This window comes from Fundulus heteroclitus, chromosome 4 (genome assembly GCF_011125445.2).
Source record: "Fundulus heteroclitus isolate FHET01 chromosome 4, MU-UCD_Fhet_4.1, whole genome shotgun sequence".
NCBI classification, from domain to species: Eukaryota; Metazoa; Chordata; class Actinopteri; order Cyprinodontiformes; family Fundulidae; genus Fundulus; species Fundulus heteroclitus.
The window spans coordinates 31,074,945-31,087,569 of NC_046364.1; the positions used below are offsets into that span (position 1 = coordinate 31,074,945).

Consider the following 12,625-nt stretch of genomic DNA (forward strand, 5'->3'; position numbering starts at 1 on the left):
AAAGTAAGCAGCTGAAGCTTGCTTTTTGTAGGTGGTGGTGGTTGTGTGGGGGGGGGGAGGTCCATTAGCGGGCACCGTGTGTTTCAGCAGACAATGGGATTTGAACTGATTCCTGTTTGCCTAGCTGTCAGCAGCCCGCACTGCCTGATGTTACGATGCGAGCACGGAACGAGATGAGCCCAGAGGAAGGGCACTGATAAGGCGGAGAACAAAGGCCAAAGGCAGGATACGGAACATCGGCAGGAGATAAGTCAGGACAGAACAACTCAGAAGTGATGGAGCGTTTAGAAGAAACAGGTTCCCTGTAGAGCTGGACCATGGCGAGACAAAATGTGCCCTGAAAAACTCTCCGTGCTTCACTGAGACAGTGACATTAATGCAGGTTGTTCTGTTTTATCAAACACTAACTGCGACCACGTATTCTGCGTCTCCTGTGTCAACCAAAATCCTCTCGGTTACTTTTATCTGGCAGAGACGTCTCCAATTAAGTGTAGCAGGAAATAGGTCAGGGGTCAAGCTGGAAGGAGACCAACGTTCCTGCTGCTTCATGTGATGGATTCTTTTACAAGAGGCAACAGAAGCCCCGCCCACTGAAAATAAGGCCGCTTCATGTTTTTCATTCCAGGCTGACATTCGGCTCATAAAGCTGTAAATTTTTCTTCTCTCAGCAGCGCTGCGAACCAAATCTGCACAACAGGCGCGCTCATTCATTTTCATTTCATTTCCCTAAGCCCGCGAGTTGCTTTAACTGGAACTGCAGGCTCAGTTAGTCCAAATATATTTGCTTGAAACGTTTCAGAAGAAACAGGAAGGTAGAGAAGAAAAGGGAGACGAGGGGTAAAGTGTCCCGTCCAGGACGGCAGTCAAGGACAGATTAAGGCTGGAGGCGACACAATGGAGCCTTTCATGTTTGCTGTTACCACTGTTTGATACGCGAAGGTTCAGAGTGTTTTTCCTGTCGTGTTTTTCCACCGCGAGCGAAGAAGCACATCACCGGGTGATTGCACTCCATGATGCGTTCACTGACTCCACAGCTCAGTGCAATAAAGCATTCACACAACTTGAGCTTTTCCACTTTTTGTCACATCAGAAGCACAAAATTCCAAGACTTTTGTTCGGGTTTTATGTGCATAATTGTTGAAGTAAATAAGTGTGACGTTCATCCTGTGCAATGAAATGACAATAAGTCCTCCTACGCCATGTGTGCTATGTGCTTTACCCAGGTGAGAGTTGAGCTTTTTTTTGCTGCATCCACGATGCTTTGTGAAGGAGCAACTAACAATGCATCTCACCCTGAAAACGCCGCCGCCGCTGGTGTTAAACATGGCGGTGGCTGCATCATGCTATGGGGAGGCTGCCGCCACCATGAAGCTAATCAAGTTAAAGGAGAGATGAATGGATGGAGGCAATGAGGCACTTGGAAGTCAGCTTTTCGGAGTTCCCTGTTGGGGAAAAAAAGTCACGAACTTCCCAGGAAGTCGGAATTATGACTTTGGAGTTCACTACCCATCATGGTGGCAAAGAATGTTGTTAACATTGCCCTTATAAAGAATAAACCATGCGCTTCTGAGCGTTTGAAGCCTTTAAATGCAGTGGCTTGTAAACATCTCCCAATATTGGTTACCACGGCTACTAACTAAATGCAGTTAGCACCACAACAGACATAAAATCGCCCTGTCTTCAATGTTGGCAACTGTTGTGACATCACTCCCATCTGCAACTTCAAAAAAACAAACAAAAAAAACCCTCAAATGCAGAAAATATAAGTGACAATCCTGCTGCGAAAGGCTGCAGAATGCTTGAAACTGGGTTCCCCTTCCAGACGGATGATCCTGAAGATCCAACCAGAACTACAATAGAATGGTTTATATAAAGCTACTAGAACGGTCTAGTCAAAGTCCAAGCCTAAATCCAGTTTAGAATCTGTGGCTAGAGTTAAAAGTTGATGTTCAAAGATGTTCTCCTCCCAATCTGAGCCTGAGGCCAAGGTTACCGAATAGAGATGCACGTTTCCCCTTTCACGTCATTTTTGATTAAAAAAATAAAAAAGTTGCTGTTGTTTTTGTTTTGTTTTTTTAATAACATTCGGTTTCTATTAATGTGTCAGATATGGACAGCTTTCTGCTGGCCGATATGAAGGCCAGAGCCAGATAAAGCACAAAACAGGAGAACAGTAGAAGTCTTTGGCGAGGCCCTGTAAGGCCCGGGCTCTGGGCACTTATCCATGCATGTGGGGTCACTGGTCCACCTTTGCACAGAGAGCACCGACACGGTGTGGAAACAATGCAGTAATGCAAACTATTCATACAGATGAAATGAAAGAGAAAAAGTCACCTCCTTCACCAGAATAAAAACCAAACTAAACTAAACAAGGAAACAGAACACACCAAACAGGATGCACAACATTTTACGCAACCTATGCCATGATTGTCTCTAGTATCTTCTGAAAGTCTGGCCGCAGCAGATCAGAGCCCAGAGAGCGCGCATGCATCCAGAAAGAGAAGAAGGGAAAAAAACAACACAGGCCGGTCCAGGGAGCCACGAATTACACGGTGGGAAAATACTGTAAGGTTACGTAACGTGAATCTGAGCGTCAGGCTGTGTGGGTTCAGCAGCGACTGTAAACACAGGTACGGTCCACCTCCCAGAGCAGAACCCGGAGCTTATCTGACGCCGAGCCTTCTGCAGGGTGAGGACCGCTTTGGATCACTTTTGATGCGCAGCGCAACAGGTGGAAACGCGCCTCCAGCCTCCCAGCCCGCAGCAGACAAAAGTTATTCTTCATCCCCTTCCCTGGCTCACCTCCACAGCCGGGCGCCAGTGACAGCCCGGGGCTGGTTAGTCTGCCATGCTCCGTGTTAAAAGTTAGTTTTCTGCCCCTCTTGTTGCGCCACACGCTTGGAGATGTTACTCACCAGGGTCGTGTCTCTTTCTGGGTCTTCCTTCCCGCAGGTTAGAAGCGGTTTCTTTGGAGTTCTCTCTGAGGGAGAAACTCTTGCAAACTAATTTGCTCCGGTAAACTCTCCTGAGTGTGAGGGAGAAGGACGTCCCGTCCGCGCCTCCGTCCCTCCGTCCGGCCGACCCCTCCGGGAGGAGTCGTCCGCTCCGCCTCCAGAGGAGCGCAGGATCCCGCCCACCCACTCAGCACCGCGGCTCACCCGGGAGAAAGTTTTCTCATCATCACAGACCTGATGGAAAGGTGGGCTGACTCGGTTTGGACCGGGTCAATTTTTCACACGCCCCGAAACCAGCAGAGGGGTTTTCATGAGAAGTCGGATCTCGGACAAAGATAAATAATATAGTAAAATCATATTTGGATTTCAGGCTATTAGTTGATGATTGCATTTAGGAAATATACTTACATGCAAAAAAAATATATTAATTAATTAGGTAATTATTGTATTAATTTATTTGATTCTTTTGTGAAACATGGACATCATAAACATCACATAAACATCTTTTCGGAAAATAAGTTCATGACTGAACTACCATTATTTGAATATGATTTACTTCCTGAAGATGCGCTTTACTATCTATTTCATGAGCATGAGACAAGAGCCTGTGTCCACCTCAAACTATTAATTACATTACTCAGTAGTAATTTGCATAAATGGCATTTATAATATATGCCTTTTAAAACCGAGAGCGACATCTAGTGGACTGAACAAGAGGAGAGTTGAGGATATGTGGAAAGTTTCAAAATTTCCATATATATATATATATATATATATATATATATATATATATATATATATATATATATATATATATATATGTATATATATATATATATATATATATATGTATATATATATATATATATATGTTGGGGGAAAAATTGATTTTTGTCCCAACGTGTTTCTACATAATACATTTTATTTTATTCAAGTTAATGTGTTTTGCATAACTTATTTTAAATTGAGATGAAAATTAATTTTTGTCTGCCATTTACTTCTCTCCAAATTTATAATTTTGTATTTTTTTCTATTTCAAGTCTGAATTTGAATATTCAATCTAATATCCAGTATCTGACAAGCTGCTCGTAGAAATGACTTAAATTACACCAAATATTTATTTTTTTAGATATGCTTGCTTCACTTGTTTGTTTGTTGTTGTTTTTACAGAAATTAGATAGGTGCACCAATTCAGTTCTTGTATTTATATTGCAAAACGCCTTCTAATATATAGCCTAAAATACAACTTCCTTGAGACATAATAATTTAACTATTGCAATTCATAATAGTGAAACTCTGACTTTTGTTTAGGTTGCAGGTGTTAATAAATTTGCCAGGCAAGTGTGCATTAAACCAAAAATACATATTGCATTTTAGTAAAATGTAAATATTTTGCAAGGTTAGGATTAAACACCCTTTAAAAAGTATTTTACTGTTTCCATTGCAGCAGACGAAACCAGAAGAATCTTGATCTTGAGGAAGTGTGCCATCATAACCAGGTTTTCTGAGCCAGTCAAGTCGCAATAAAATATCTTGTGAAAATGGAAAGCAAAGAAAAGAAAATCTGAGTAAGGAAATGAAGTAACAAAGTGATTCCGACAACTATTATTATTAAACATCATTTTGATCTCCAAAAGAGAAACTGTGGACTAAACTGACCTTAAGTCGGGTAGAAAGATGAAATCAAGGAGTGTGATGTCAGGAGTTTCCAAGTGTAAAGAAACCAACATGGTAGAGTTTGTTCTGGGGAAATGTGTACAATTATCTCCAAGCTGGTTTCCTTTAATGGAAACATTTATTTGTGGTTACGACTGAAATGTTTAAGCCAGATAATGAAACAAAACAAGCACACACTGTACTTTTACTACTCACAGATGTGCAAAAATGAGCATGTTGTGCTCGATTTATTTCATTCTGGTCTTTTTTATTGGCAAGCAAGAAAATCAGATGATGTTGAAGGTATTGATATGGAGCTTGCCTTGACTCCCTCAGCTGTAATAGGAATCTGAGGCCCAGTCGCCTTCCTTCCCTTCCTGTATTGTTAGTTATGCTGTTTATATTTGCGTCTGCTGAGCCTGTGCAGCTCCACAGTATTTACTCCCAACCTCTGTGCTGGTTTTCAGCAGCAGCAGCAGCAGCACACAATGGGACCTCTGTTCTCCACTGAGGTGGCACAGCTGGGATTTCCTGGGCATGCTCAGTGCATTGCCCAGTCCTATTCTAATTATACAGTGAGGAAGACTCCAGGGTTGCCAGCCCACCGTCATCATCAGTTCAAGTACTGCAGATGTACACTCCCCTCCAAAAGTAATGGAACGGACCTTTACTGAGCCTGGGTTCACATGAGCTTAATGCATGGAACCCGTTTGGGTTGACTAAACACAAACAATATCTGCAAACTCAGGTGGAAACTCTCTGTAAGGCTTGGCTGTGTCTCAAATGAGTGTCAAGAAAATCAGCTCATGATTTGCAACCTAATTAGGACCCATATGGGTCCCAGTCTTTACCCACGTTGCCCTGTATCAAACCTACACAGGCGATTAACAAGGGGCCGTTATGTAACCCGAAGACGATCCCAGCTGGGACCCATTTTTTAGGCCTTCTCCATCCCTTATGGGTCACACGAGTAAATGCTAACTGGGCAACAACCTGCAGGGGGCAGGAATGAAGGTTTCCCAATCTACTGTTTACTGAAGGGTTCATGGGCAAAGAAGAGGCTACAGTGGCTAAGACACAGACAGAGTTACACACGGTTTATAATGCTGATTAAACAGCCTAATCTAATCTACGGTTAGTTGTAAAGCAGCAGAGGATGAGCTTTATCAGAAAAGCCAAACATAAACATAAAAATAGAGTAAATATTGCACAATTATTGATAATGTGGGATACTCGGGTAAAAAAAGAAATATTCAAGTTAACAGTGGGAAAATCGAAAGAACAACAGACTATTTACAGAACAATATGAAAGAATATGCATGATAGCACAGCAGCATTTTGAAGTAGCTTAGGCGTGGGCAAGTGTACTTTAGTATCTGAGGGACAGTGAACGATTCATGGTCAGATCAGAACCCGTGCAGCCATTAGCGCATTTTAAACACATTGATTCTGTTGCGAGCAGCAGAGATTATAAAGTCTGACAGCAGCTGGGAGGAAGGACCTGCGGAAACACTCCTTAGAGCATCTGGGATGCAGCAATCTGTCACTGAAAGCGCGCTCCAGGTCCATGCATGGGGTGGGAGACGTTGTGCATCAATTATGATATTTTTCTCTTAGTCCTTTTGTCTGCTACCACCTCACTGCAAAAAATGGAACTTAAAATAAGTAAAATGTTCTTGAAATGAGTGTATTTTTCCTTGATTTGAGCAGGTTAATAAGATGATCTGCCAATAGAATAAGATTTTTGCACATAAAATAGGAACAATTCATCTCCATCATCTTATTTCAAGTGCAGTATATCTAATTTTCTTATTTTAGGGGTAAAAATACTCATTCCATTGGTAAATAATCGTATTTACCTGCTCAAATCTAGGACAAAAAAACACTCATTTTAAGAACATTTTTCCTTATTTTTAGATCCGTTTTTGCAGTGCTGCACTGGGTCCAGGGGGCATCCCAGGTCAGAGCTGGCTCTCCTGATGAGTTTAGAGAACATTGGGGACACAACTTCATGGATTAATGACACATAGATGAACCTTTAGCCCGTTGATAGAAAGGGGCAAAGTTTGGAGAATGATCCAAAACAAACAAGCACATCTCTAAGAAACAGTGGAGGTAATATGATGGTTTGGGGTTTGAATGTCTTCTTTTGGGACCTGTTCAATAATCATCATCGAGGATGCACAAGATGATCGTAGGAGCAAAATTAACTCAGAGGCCTGCACATAGGTCAACAAAACAAGAGACACATGACAAATAACCGATCCCACACATAGTCACACCTAAGGGAAGTTCATGCAGCCCAGTTACCCGGCCTGGCATGCATGTTGTTGGACTGTGAAAGGCAGCCAGAGTACCCAGAGAGAACCCATGCATGCATGGGGAGAACATGCACACTTCATTCAGCAACTGCACCGCCGTGCAAACCGAGCAAAACGTTTGTAAATGAATCTATCCTCAGGTCTTAATTCACCTACTGTTGCCAAACCCAAGTGTTTGGAGTCTACTGCAAAGAAGAAGAGACTAGACGAGGCATCATGGCAGCTGAAACCTCACGCCGATGCACAAAAAGCACTTATTCTGCACAGAAACCCCAAACCGCTGCGTTGCTGTTGTGCATTTTGACAACCTTTGACAAGAAACTGGGAGCGAAACGTGACGAACATGAGGCATGTTCAGCGCAGCTTGCCTTCTGAAAGTTGGGTGATCTCAATGTGAGCACAGGAGGAGCAGCAGGCTCCTTGGTCCGGTTTCAAGGATGAGAGCCAAGGACCTTCTGTCAGCTGCCTCAGCCAGCAGCCATGACAGGAAGTCAGCCTTCAAACATGGTGGTCCCACTCCTACAAAAAACATGTACACCCACCGCTCTCACACGCTCTCTGCTCAGCCCTGCGATGGATTTTGCCGGATGACAGATCGACGATTTATGCCTCATCTCCAAGCTCAACCGCAGACAGAAACGGCAGTCAGCACTTTTCTTTTCCCTCCGCCCTTTAGAGCATCACCTCTGTCGGAGCGATGAGCCGGGACCCAGCCTCAGAGGATGAGTTGAGCGCTGTCATGCTGATATCTACATGAAGATAATTTGGTGCAGATGTATGAGTCCCGGCATTTATGGCATGAACGGGCGTGCAGCTTTTTGACAACACTTGTGGGATTCAGTCACAGAACAGGGAGCAGACTGGCTTACAGCAGGTTACAGAAACCATCAAAACTGTTTCATAACGGCTGCCGGGTTTTTTTTTTCAGTGCCATTTCTTGATGTAGTTTAAAGCAAGCCATAAAGACGAGCAAGGAGAACACTGAACAAGAACAATACAAAGACGCATACAGGTGCTTCTCAATAAAATATAATGAAAAGTTAAAAAAAATGTCAACTATTCCATATAAAGCTGAGACCTATGGAGTCATTGTGCACATAATTACATATTTTAGACTTTTATTCCTGTTAGTTTGATAATTATAGCTTACTGCTAATAAACATCCTACATCCAGCTTCTCTGTAGATTAACCCCGGTCCTCAGGAGCCACTATCCTGCATGTTTTAGACGTGTCTGCTCCACCACGCCCGAATCAAACGATTTCATGAGCTCCTCAGCAGCCATCAAGGGCTGCAGAGGCCTGTTAATCACCCATTTATTCAAGGTAGGTGTGTGGAGGCAGGGAAACACCTCAAACATGCTGGATGGTGGCTCCTGAGGACTAGGGTTGAAGACCCTTGGATTAGAATAGCATATAAGAACAATAAAAAAAGGGTTTTTAATTCAGGAATGTCAGGGCCTAAACAAGCATGGGTACGACAGCCATCGGCCTCAACATCTGGAGAGTAAGCCACAAAAGGTCGTTATTACAGAGCTGGCTGTTCACAGAATGTCGTGCCCCAACATAATATTTGGAAAGTCGAGTGGAAGGAAAACATGGTAGCAAAAGGCAGGCCTATCAAGCAACTGTGATAATCACAGATTTGAGATGATTGCTTGGCAGAGACTGAATGCTTTCTGTACACTGCAAAAACGGATCTAAAAATAAGTAAAATGTTCTCAAAATTTGTGTTTGTTTTCTAGATTTTAACAGATAAATAAGATTATCTGCCAATGGAATGAGTATTTCGACCCCTAAAATAGGATAATAAGACATCCTGCACTTGAAATAAGACGATGAAGATGAGTTGTTACTGTTTTAAGGCCAAAAGTCTTATTCCATTGGCAGATCATCTTATTTACCTGTGCAAATCAAGGACAGATACACTCATTTTAAGAAAATATTACTTATTTTTAGTTCCGTTTTTGCAGTGTAGTCAGAGCTACAAGAGGCATTGGATTAGTTGTGGTGAGCCACTCCTGCACCAAAGACGACGCCAAGACGTGTTGCCTGGGCAAAGGAGGAAGGTGACTGGTTGGTCCAAAGCAGTCTTCTCACATTTATTTATCTTTATTTTTTTTTTTTTGCATTTCATTCATCAATCAGGGTCTCAGAGATGAAGAGAGGAGAGCCACAGAATCAGAGCTGCTTGAGGTCCAGTGAGACGTTTCTCATCTGCTGCCGTTGGTGATTTATCCAGAAGTGTGCTTTACAATGCAGGGCACACTTCGGTGCTTTATTATAATAATAATAATAATAATTGAACTTTATTGATCTCACAATGGAGAAATTCACTTCACATAATTATCCAAATTAACAGAAACACTTCAAATAAATCACCATGTGTGATGGATCTACACAGTATCTCAGTTCCAAATTTTGAACTTAATTAATTTTTTAATGATATTCTAATTTATTGAGATGCACCTGCATGTTAAATCAGTAAATGTTATTTTTAATGTGACTTAACATTGAGGCATTCAAGGACCACAGCACATGCACGTCACGCTGCTATCACACTTTATTAAAAATAGAAACATATATATTTATATATTCATATTACTTTTCATACAGACTACATTGGTCCACTGGTAATATTTAAAAAAAAAAAAGTTACATACTATAAAACACTCATTTGGCCTAAATCCACTGTAGAAATGTCTCCAAAAGCAAAAGAAAGAAAAAGAAACAATGATGAAGTCTAAACCGAGACTCTTTTTTTGTCTCTGAGGTGACCTTTGTTCTTTCTTTGTGTGTGTTGTTTCACAGAGCAAATGTTGATGCGCAGGGTAATAAAATTATTATTATTATTATTATTATTATTATAAGCCCATTGCTCAGGGGGGAAATAAATGCACATACAGTCCAGTTTAAAAAAAGATGGCACATTTATTGCAACATAAATGTTATATACATGTTTTCCTGTTGAAAAAGACAGAAAATTCAAATTCTCGCTGCCACAGTTGTTGTTTTTTTTTCCTTAGCTTTTTTTTTTTTTTAAATGCAGATCAACATCTTTTATTTGACACGAGATCAAACCTTTTATCAACCAACAGCGGACGCCGAGGAGGAAGAAGAAAGTCTCTGTTTCAGGGGACCTGCGGCTCGTACGGATCCTTTTAAAGAACCCGGCTACGAGCCGCAGTTCTGCCGTCCTCCGCCATCTGCTAAATCTCTCGTTATAACTGACAAGTTATGGTAAATAACCGTACATTTTACTATCTAATATAGTAAAATAAAGTAAGAAACTTTTTACTCAAAACTTTTGCTTTCAAAAATCTAGAAAGAGTAATATTTAGAATTCAAGAAATATTCTTACAGTATTATTGTATAAAAGACTAAACTACAGTGAAAAATAAGCCAAATGTTTTTTTTTTTTTTTCCTTTTGATTTTCTTTTTTTCTTTTCTTATATATTATACAAGGGAAAGCATCTTGGAATACAGCAAAGTCTAACTTGGCAAACAGAGGCGCAAGGAAAACAAAGTTAGAACAGGAACTCGGCAAACAAAATGAAGATAATAAGAGCTGGAAGTGACATAGATTACACCCTCAGTCAGCGGTCTGTCAACATGAACACAAGGTCATGGAAAAAAAAAAAAAAAAAAAACGAAAGAAGGCCACATTCAGTCAGAGAACGCAAGATTATGCTGTTTTTATTTGTCACAATAATAAAAGTGTGTGTTGAATGTAAACTCTTGCTACGCATCGTTTATTCCAGATGAAATCCCTTTTGTTGTCCTGAAAACTCATCCTGAACGTGGCCGCCTCGTTGCAGGTGGAGAACATGACAGAACATAATATACAAAGAAATATATGGAATATAAAGCAAGTCTTAAGACCAAAAGATACAAAAAAAAAACAGAGGAAATATGTAAAGCATGCACACTGATAGGGGAAACAAAATAAAAGCCATGATCAAACGCCTTGAAATGTAAAAGGAAACCCTTGTCGACTGCTTTTGTTCATTATGCAGCTACCGCCCAGAGAAATCCAGGAAGTGTCTCACCTAACCGTGATCCAAACAGGACCTGAAGAATAACTTAGATGCTCTCGCTGCTGATTGGGACTGGGCGTCGTAGCGCTGGAAGTCAAGACGAGGAACGGACTCGTGTACAACACAAATAAGCGTAACTCTGGATAACTGAGCTGGAAGTATAACGTCTGGAAATATTAACAAAAACAAAAACTGATATGTTCATCGGGCCAGGAGAAAGCATGGTCGTCGTTTTCTTCTTCTTCTTCTTCTTCTTCTTCACTACGTCTCGTTATTCGTTTTGATTTGCTGGTGGCAACGATGCCAAGAAACAAAGCAACAAACAAAAACGACAATAACAGAAAATAAAAAAAATAAAAATAAAAAACCCCGCTGAGGATGCATCAGGAGGCTAAATGCTGACAGCAATCTGTAAAGCCACTGAAATGCATACGTTTAACACTATATGGCAAATAGACAACAGGGCCGTGAGTTAAGACACTAAATATGCAGGGAATGCTAAACAGTTTGACTTTTTAATGTTTCTGCGGAGGGAAAAAACAAAAATGAAACTAGATCTGAGCTTTCAGTGAAACTACAGTTTGTCCATCTTCTGTCACCTTGAGGGTGTAGTCGGGCCGGTTTCAGCGTTTCTCGGCCTTCTAAACTACAGGAAAATACATATTAGGTAGTTTTGGTTTCACATGTGGCCAGTGGCAAAATCAAGAACAAATAAATATAAATAATAAATCTTTAGAAAAAAAAAAAAAAAAACATTGGACATTTCTGTTGTTCGCATCTAAAAGCTAAAAGTGTTTTGTCGCAGGGTATAAATATTCATCTAAACTGGCCAATAAATTAATCTCGATCTTCTTCTCAGTGCCCAAATGTTTTTGCCCCTCCTCTTGGACTCGCCGAAGACTCTCAGAGGGGGGGGGGGAGTGCTCTGTTTGAACGGTGACACAGGCAAACTATAGGTCGACTGAAAAGCCGCACGCTTCTCTGTGGTTTTTGCCAAACTTTCCCTTTAGGCATACGCCTTATAGCTCAATAACACAATAAATAGAAAATAAAAGAAAACAGACAGAAGAAAAAAAAATAAAAAAAATAGCTGTTACAATGCATTCGTCAATTCAGTTTAGGCACAAGGCAATTTCCACGTACGGTTGGAGGAGATTGCGTAGTCTCTGATTGTTCAGGAGCAACACGCTTCTTCTTCTTCTTGCAGACACTGATATGTGCTGAGGAGTTTCAGTTTTTCTTCGTATGGGGGTGGGGGAAATTTGCAGATGGAAACTGGTCGCTTGGCTCTCTTTAATCTGAGGGCTGGATCGTGTTAGACTCGTTTAGTTTCGCTTGCAGTGGTCTGTCTCCTGCGACTGCTGTGGCAAAGCATGAGTGCAGTCTGTGACTGGGAAGCAGGCTCACCAGCTCACACGGGGCAGAAATGATCTGCATGGCGCTGATCTGGAGAGAAGAGCGCAGGAATGGTTAACAACCGTGAACAAGCCACGACTTCAACATTTATGTAGTATTTCCTGCAAATGGCGTCAGCTAGGATTTTGTGTTTCTCTTTTTTTTTGCTATTTTGGTTAATGTCACTGAAAACTGAAACTAGAAACACTGAAAGTACACTGAAAGAAGTGTTCCTGAGATGCAGAAAGGGTTTGGGTCCTGCG

General features: G+C 41.3%; 2 protein-coding genes across 10 annotated transcripts in view; both read right to left on the reverse strand.

Moving 5' to 3' along the window:
- Positions 1–3,054, reverse strand: part of cgnl1 (cingulin-like 1) — a 39,952-nt gene extending 36,898 nt beyond the window's left edge. For both annotated transcript variants that reach the window (XM_036136379.1, XM_012855170.3), the window contains exon 1: positions 2,916–3,054. The gene's annotated coding sequence lies outside the window, so the exon portion shown is untranslated. The remainder of the gene's footprint in view (positions 1–2,915) is intronic.
- Positions 3,055–9,840: 6,786 nt separating this feature from the next.
- tcf12 (transcription factor 12) overlaps positions 9,841–12,625 on the reverse strand; it is a 93,969-nt gene continuing 91,184 nt past the window's right edge. For all 8 annotated transcript variants that reach the window (XM_012855173.3, XM_012855176.3, XM_012855175.3 and 5 more), the window contains one exon: positions 9,841–12,413. The gene's annotated coding sequence lies outside the window, so the exon portion shown is untranslated. The remainder of the gene's footprint in view (positions 12,414–12,625) is intronic.